The sequence below is a fragment of the Sinocyclocheilus rhinocerous genome, unplaced genomic scaffold (genome assembly GCF_001515625.1).
Source record: "Sinocyclocheilus rhinocerous isolate Xijiao unplaced genomic scaffold, SAMN03320098_v1.1 scaffold400, whole genome shotgun sequence".
Classification (NCBI taxonomy): Eukaryota; Metazoa; Chordata; class Actinopteri; order Cypriniformes; family Cyprinidae; genus Sinocyclocheilus; species Sinocyclocheilus rhinocerous.
Genome location: NW_015666595.1, coordinates 484111 through 490635, shown reverse-complemented (window position 1 = coordinate 490635; position 6525 = coordinate 484111). Strand labels below are relative to the sequence as shown.

The 6525-nt window shown below is 34.4% G+C and overlaps 1 protein-coding gene across 2 annotated transcripts in view; it reads right to left on the bottom strand.

Moving 5' to 3' along the window:
* The window catches only part of LOC107733013 (cadherin-related family member 5-like), an 18366-nt gene extending 17016 nt beyond the window's left edge, over positions 1–1350 (bottom strand). For both annotated transcript variants that reach the window (XM_016544519.1, XM_016544520.1), the window contains exon 1: positions 1140–1350. The gene's annotated coding sequence lies outside the window, so the exon portion shown is untranslated. The remainder of the gene's footprint in view (positions 1–1139) is intronic.
* Positions 1351–6525: the final 5175 nt, after the last annotated feature.

Sequence of the window (6525 nt, the reverse complement as noted above, 5' to 3'; positions counted from 1 at the left end):
TCTGCAGGACTGCGGCTCTCTACGCATCCACCAACAAAAACATACATTAGCCGAACCCTGTTTGTTTTACGTGTTATTTATAGCAAACCATATTACATATGTGTTGTCAGATTTAAGTTGAACCACGGTCCTAGCGCGAGCCGAATCGTGTGTGGAGAACCGTACGGTTCTATTTTTTTCCGCGAACCGTTCCACCCCACTGACTTCTGTTTTTCTTCCATACTATAGAAGTCAGTGAGGACAAGCAACCATTTGGTTACCCACATTCTTCAAAATATCTTCTTTTATATTCCACAAAAGAAATTAACTCAGGTTTGGAACAACATCATTTTTAATTTTGGGTGAGCTGTCCCTTTAAGGTAATAATATAAACCCAACTAGGGATAAATAAGGTACCTTTTAAACCTGAGATTGTAAGATACAAACAGAATTGTAGTAGTTCAGGTTAGTTTGTGTATATTATATCAGTTCATGATAGCCAGTTCTTTTGCTGTAATTGTAAAAGAAAGTTTTATGGCTAAATCTGCAAAAATCTGCTGAAACACATTAATAAACACTACAGAGAAAGATCGGCAACTCAAGCGAGGTCCAGCATGTTTAGAAGAGCAATGATTCATGCTGTCTCCTTAGATGAGGCCATCAGACTCATTAGAGCAGCTTTGGACATGAACTCAAGCCTAAAGAGACAATTAGTATGAAGCAGGGCTCGTCAGTAAACAGAAAAATAACAGACTTTCTGATACAGATCACTTTAAAAGTAAGAGCGAAGACAAATGAAATATTCTTGTCAAAGTCACAAAACCATTTATCTGTATTCCTGTCATCTTTATAAGATCAGGCCCAAGCTATGCTGACTGGATGCTTCAGTAATCAGATTGTTTTGAGACTGATCTACAGAGGTCACTGAACATTTATCCAGCTGTCTATTACTACAGCTGGAAAAAAATATACTTTTGTTTGCATCAAGCATTTACTTAATCACAAAAACTGGTCTGAACAGCACGGTTTACAAAACCCAGGCATGCTGGGAAAGTGAGCTTTTGCTACAGCCATAACAAGAAAGCACCAGTTGTCAATGTCCTGTGAAGTGTTAACAACACAATCACACACTAGACCAAACACCCTCAGTATTTCCTCACCGTTGATCGGTTGGTGGTTATCCTTTGTTTTTGAGCTCAGGGGATCCTGCTATCACTTCCTGCGGTGGCCGCTCCTGTCCTTCGCCACATGTCTCTCCTCTGAGGGGGGCTGAAACCTGCGCCACAAGGAACAGCGGGCAGCCACAGTGCAAAACGCAACAGGTTTCTCTGGCTAGTTAAGTCAGGGCTGCTGAGAGAGAGAGATAGCACAATGAGGGAATTAAGAGCTCTCACACACAGCAGAGCGAGGGCTTAGCATTTTCAGGACAGGATAACTCTGGCTGCTGAGAGGGAGGTTAAACTGAGAACATTAGCTCAGGCGCTGACGCTAATACAGTCCAAGGTGTGCAAATGCTGCTAGTTTGTCATTACACATGATCTGCTGCCTCATGATGTAGAATTCAGACTGAGGGCGGATTGGCCTGTTTGCTGTCAGTCTGAGGAGCTGTCTATGGGGTCAAAAGGACCACAAGAACTGTTTTTTTTTTGTTTGTTTGTTTTTTCATTTTTAGAATATTTTTCCCAGAACTCCTATTATCATTATTGATTTCCATAACTATAACACATGCAAAATGTGTTTTAAAAAAAGTAAAAAATGTGCAAAATATGTTTAGCAAATGTCAATTACAAATGGCATAACTAATACTAGAGAATCAAAAATCAAAATCAAATGGTAATAAAAATGCACACTTAGTGTTATTTTAGTATTATTTACATACTAGTTTTTATTAATAATTTAAGTTTTCATTTCAATTTAAGTATAAATTTATTTGTATTTTTTGTATTTGTTTGTTTATTTAATTTACTTATGTTTTTTGCATTTTGTTTATGTTTTGTGCTTTTGTCATTTTTATTAGTTTTTAAAAATATTCCTAAATAGTTTCATTTATTTATTTATTTAGGTTTTTAGTTTTTTTTTTTTTTTTTAGTTTTAGTTTTTAGTTCATGATAATAACACTGTTCACCTTACAATAATATTGTTGTTGTTTTTTTAGCTTGAAGGCACCTGGTCCCCATTCGCTTTCGTTAATGGTTTTTTCTTTTTTTTATTTGGGGGGGGGGGGGGGGTATGTACAGTATGTGACCTGTGACCCTTATGTGACCCTTGTATTGATGTTTACTGCTTAAGGAGTCAGTGTGGCTCTAGCACCATAACTGCTGGAACTGATAACTGAAATCTACTTAAGTGCCAATCTTTTATCTGTGAACTTGAATGAGAGAACGTCCTCTCCTGTCTATCTATACACTGCTGTGTCTGTCTGAGCGTTCAAAGTGTGCAGGGTGACTCAAGCGGCACCTGTCTTTAATTCCCTTTGACAAAGGATTACAATGCCAAGACACTTTCTCATTCTCTTATACCCTGGCTGTATATTGACCCTTTGCTAAGCCCTACCTTAAAAATCATTATTCATTAGTCTTGCCTAAGCAACTGTTGCCATGCCTGTAGAAGTCCTTTAAAATGAGCGTTTTGTCTTTTCATTCAACACTCACTGCATAATTAAATAATTTCTTTAAAAAAGCAGCAAATAAAAATAATTGACAGTCATAATTCATTTAAACTTATCTACAATTTTTTTTACCACTTTATCAGCACATTTTACAGAATTTTTATAGGACGTTCTGTAAAACTTGTCTCAAGCTTGTCTTGTCGCAAGCAACAGTAATCTATGGAAGCTCATTACTGACACATAAGAAAAAAAAATATGTTTGGTAAATCATAATTATGGCATAAACAGTCAAAATTATGAGATACTAAGACATAAGTAGTCATAATTATGGCATAAAATGAATTGTATCTCATAATTATGGCTTAGTATGTCAGATTTACTTATAAGTATGACTTTTTGACTTTTTTTATGTGATAATTACAATTTTTATCTCATAATTATTACTTATAATAATACAAAATTTTTTTATTTTTTTTGTGATGATCATCACTTTTTATCTAATAATTTTGACTTTTAGTGTCATAGCTTTTTGTCATAATTCTGACCTTGTATCTAGTATATCTCATGACTCAGTATCACATAATTTCTAGTCTGTGTCATAATTATGATCTACCAAAGCATGATTTTTCTTTCTTATGGGCTTTCATATAAGGAGAAAAAGTCATTTGACCTACAATCTTCCGCTGCTCCTCTCTCTATATGAGATAACAGGCTGCTAGTCTGATCTGCTTTCAGTGGGACCACTCCTTAACACCGCATATGAGGGGAGATAATTGGCTTACACTTCTTGCAATGATTACATACCACTGTGGATTATACACTTTGACATTCACTTCTCATAGCTGGGCCCAGGTAGCACACCTGTAGGTGCTCAAGGGATGTGCACATTCTAAAAAAAAAAAACCTTCAGTTTCTGCTCTTGTAGCTTCGCAGTCAATCAGAGGTATGTTTGCATTGATCAGCCCAGGTAGCACACCTGTAGGTGCTCAAGGGATGTGCACATTCTAAAAAAAAAAACCTTCAGTTTCTGCTCTTGTAGCTTCGCAGTCAATCAGAGGTATGTTTGCATTGATCGCCGGGGCTCACAGAGGAATTAATTATCCTCCATCGCTGCTTTCTGATCCATGTCCTTCCCTGTCAGCTTCAGCACCACTTAGGTACGTTATCCGGAGATGATTTGCAGGGCGGCAGGGGCCATTGGAGATTTTCTTGTTTGTTTGGGAATTGACGGCTCTTAGACTGAGTTCACCTCTAGAACTCCTGCTGGGGTTGACAGATGTACATGTCCTCATGAGGAGAGAGCTCAGTGTGCACATGTTGCATACACATGGTCACATGCAAGGCTAGTGTATGCATTCAAGAATATACACTTACAAAATGTGTTTTTTAATTCATTTTCAGTCACATATGCATTGGAATATTGAATAATACGCACACCATTGCAATCTGCATGTATATAGGCCTACTGTATGGAATACGATTGTTATTTTTGATGTGCATAAACTTACAGACAAATCAAAGATGTATACGAGTTACATTTCCTTAAAATGATTTGCAAATCTCAGTTCTCCCAGACTGGGATGGTGTTCAGCTGGTTTAGCTGGTCTAGTATGATTTACATACTATTACAGTATTAATAATTTTAATTAGCTTTTATTTTAATATTTTCATTTTAATTTTAGTTTAGGTTTTAGTCATTTATGTGATTTTGTCATTAAATTTTTTATTTTTTTTTATTAGTTTTCATATTTCTATATAAGTTTATAATAACTTTTATAACAACTTTTTTAAATGTATATTTTTCATCTAATATTTTATTGGTAACACTTCACAATAAGGTTCCATTTGTTAACATTAAACTACAGTATATTATTATGACCTAACTATGAAAAATACTTCCAAAGCAATTATTAATCTTGATTACTGTTAATTTTAACATTTAATAATACATTATTGAATCAAAAGTTGTATCTGTTAATATTTTGTAATGGATCTGAGCTAACATGAACTTTTATTAACTAACATTAACAAAGATTAATAAGTAGGCCTACAGTAACATTGGCATTGTTCATTGTTAGTTAATATTAGTTAATACATTTACTTATGTTAACTAATAGGACCTTATTGTAAAATGTTGCTATTTTATTTTATTTCAGCTTTAATTACGGAAAACTATTTTTAATACTTTTAGTTAACAATGATAATGCTACTAATAATGATATATATTATATTATATATGATGATATTACAGTAGTAAAAGTAACTATAGAAACAAAGGAATTTAATTAGGGTTTACACGTGTACACATAAAAAAAAAGTAATTTAATTAAAATGTGTAATTTCTGGGCCACTACAGTGTCATTAATTGAAAATATTTTTTAAACGTGTTTCCCCAAACACTCCCTCGTCTCTTATTGGTTGGACAAACAATTAGCCCCGCCCCAAACAGACCACACACAATCTCTGCATATGGTACAGAAAAATAATTTTAACATTAACACATGGTGCACTTAACATTTAAGTCTGCATTTTCGTCGGTTAGAAATACTTTTACATAATGAAAATGAGTTTTAATTCATTCTTGCGTCATGAATTTGATCAAACCTCTGAATGAAAGAGCTGTGTGTAACTCCAGGCCGCTCGGTGATTCAGCATTGGATTATCTGTACTATGCTGATGATCCTCTATATATACCACATAATGTTCTCTATTATAGATCAGTGGTTTATTCATTTCATTGTGTATGCAGTGCTGCTTTTATTCCTTTCATAACAAGTTTTGTTGCGCAATATAGAACCTGTTGCCATGCAACTAGACAGTGTTCACCGCACAGAGAACCGAACATAATATTTTTGTGTTCTCTGAGAAAGATTGTTCTGTGGTATTACTGCTTGTTTGAGTTGAACTCTAAACTAAATCCATCTGGAATCCAGGTTTATGTGAGATTATTTTAATAGATGTGGTAGGGGTCGTGGGTGCTGGTGTGAAGAGGAAGAATATTTATATGATTGAGGTGAGACTCTTTTTACCTTTGTGACTGACAGGTTTAAACTGCATGACTTGTTTCTCTCTGACGTCCCCTAATATTTCACCACCAGAGGGCACCAGGCATAAAATACGAGTGAAGGTGCACTCAGTAATTTTTTTCTTCATTCAAAAAATAAATAAAATCTTTACTACGACAGTTGATTGTACTTTTGAAACATATTTTATTCTTTTCTTTTTCTTTTTTTCAGTCATGTCAGTGGTCTACATGGAGCGGGTATCCTCATGGAGAGACTGCCATATTGAGAACACATAACCAGCCAAATACGATATATTTTGTATCTCAGTAAAGCCTTATTATTGAACAATTTTACACATAATATAAATTAATCACAGCTCATTGCTTAAAAAAGCATTTCTCCTGGTACCATCACTGGTAACTGAAAACTATTGCTTTACATGATGCTGCATCCATGACAAAATGACTAAATAAACTATTTATATATTTCATCAATATAAATAAATAGTAATTATAAATAAAAATAATAATATACTGATATTTATAAAAATAATGATCATTATTACCACCCCCCCCAAAAAAAACCAACATTTTAATTATACAAAAACAACAATAACCGCAAAATAATAATAATTATTATTATTAATTCTACTACTATTACTATATACATTTTATGGAATATATTTTTTGTCCATTTTCCATTTATACCTTTGACTGTCTCTCGCTCTTCTCTTTGTTTTCCTGTCTTTGCATTTCCTTTTCTTTTTTATTTATTTGTCGTTTCTTCTTACCGTCTTCTGTCTGCCACTATCTCCTGTCTTTTGTCTCGGTAAAGGCCAATTTCCTCACTTGGTTTGATTTGGTTTAGTGGCCACTCAGCCATTGTTCTGATCCACTGACCTTTCCTTCAGCGCTGGAAGCACAATTAAATAAG